Raw genomic sequence first — 2,059 nt, 5'->3', positions numbered from 1 at the left:
CACACACACCGACATTACCCTTTTCTTTTAAAGCATTAACTTTACTTTATGACTTTTTAATACTCTTTTTCTTCTCTCTCCCAAGCCTATGTATGTCTATCTAACACTATGACCCATTTAGAGGTCTTTTATGTCTGAATCTGTCCTATTGAATTGTCTTTAATTCTCTACTGTCTTAAAGAGCTTATAAAGTGCTAAGCTCTTACGAATCTAAACTGCCACAATCCCAGGTCAAAAACAGGTATTGCCTGCTTGCCCCACCAAGTCTAACATGGCGGAGCCCCTTTTCCCTCTGAGCCTTACACACTGCACTGCTAGCATGGCAGAGCTGTCTGGATGTTGGCTCTACCTCTTTCCGATTTCAAAATGGTGAATGTACCGTTTCTGCTAGCTCTGGGGCCACCAGGTAGGAGCCACACTCAGCAGTTTAACTCTGACACTGAGCATGTAGCACATAAACCCTTTTTATCTGAGTTACAGCCAAATCAGCCATGCAGAGCACTGTGCAGCCTGGAACCATCTCTCTGTATGGTGGCAGAAATCCACCATGCTCTCCCGCCTGCCCAAGCCTGATTGTGCTATCTGCCCAGGCAGGAAGAGCTGAGCCACGGACATGGTCTCAGCTACTTTCCCTGATCCTGAGTAGACACACAAACACCCAGGCCCCAAAATGCACCATAGCCAGAGATTGCACTGGTAGCAGGATCCAGGAAGCCGTGTTTTAAAATGATGCGGCTCTTTTTTCTGCTGCTATTTCTGAGTCAGGAAATCCCTCTGCAGCATGCCCCAGCAAACAGTAAAAAGCTCTGTTAAACTCTCTGCTTTTTAAACCCTCTCAGGTTTTACATGGAGTTAGTAGACCACATTGGAGTGCCACTCTGTTGTGAAAGGGGAGAGGACCCCTACATGTATGCCATAGCACACTCCCACCCCACTTCCCTAAAAATCCACCAAATAAATAGGTAAATACATAAATAAATGTAAGAAAAAGGGAAACAAAAGTTAGGAATGAGCAGAAGGGATTACAGACACCATAGCTTATCTGATGCAAAAATGGAGTCAATGATGATAAAAAGAAATAGGAATCCAAAGAAACCTCTGCCTCACAGAACGCATAAGCCATACTGATTACGTTTTAACATATAACAACCAGTCTATTTTCTCAGTATGATGTTTTTCTGTAGTTTACTTAATTAGCTTCCAGGAATGAGAGAATCTCATTACAAGCAACAAATTCTATTGAGGAATAATTGTTTTCTAAGTTCTAAGTTAAGAATAATTCAAAGGCCATATTTGGATGCACAAGTGGAATTTCTGACACAATTGAGGTATCTATATAGGTAGTAGCATAATCATGGAGGCAGGGAAATCTATTGGAAACTGACACATTTTAAGTCATTATTTGGTAACTTTTCAGAGTGGTATGATAGTCATGACTCTTAGAACAATTCTGCAGCTAAATACAGTTGCAAAGGAATCCAATTGGTCAAATTCAGAAGATACTTCAAGGGTAAGGACAACAAACGAAATGTCAAGAAGTACTAAGTTGTCAGGAATGAAGGAATTCTGGATTTCAAATACCTGCTGTTAACATATTCTTGACCTTTAATTTAATGCTTCAGTGTTTCAATATAAGAAACTTGCTTGAAGTCTATTTGATGAGGAAATCATCCCTGGATGATGGTTTTGAGAAACAATTCAACTTGTGCAACTTTTCTTTCATACAGCAGTATTATAAGGTCAGTATGGTAACTGTGGTCATGGATCACTCTCTGATCTATACAATGTTTGTTTCTAACACTTTCTAAACAAATATTTAAGTTGTAAATTCTTAGATTTCCTTCTTAAGAGCCAGCAACAGCATTCTTTAAATGTTCCTATGTACTTGTTTCATCACTTTTCTTTTGTCTTTTTCTAAATGAACATCCTCTGTGTTACCTAGAGCTAACAATATGGATAATTATTGCAGTTTTCAAAAGATATAGACTTTAAAATTACACCTGCAAATAAGCTGGAAAAGAAGTAACTTCAAAAGATAATATTCATTCTCTTTGGAAGA

The sequence above is a fragment of the Microtus ochrogaster genome, unplaced genomic scaffold, assembly GCF_000317375.1.
Source record: "Microtus ochrogaster isolate Prairie Vole_2 unplaced genomic scaffold, MicOch1.0 UNK1573, whole genome shotgun sequence".
Classification (NCBI taxonomy): domain Eukaryota; kingdom Metazoa; phylum Chordata; class Mammalia; order Rodentia; family Cricetidae; genus Microtus; species Microtus ochrogaster.
The sequence above is the reverse complement of the archived record's forward strand: the minus strand, read 5'-3'. Positions refer to the sequence as shown.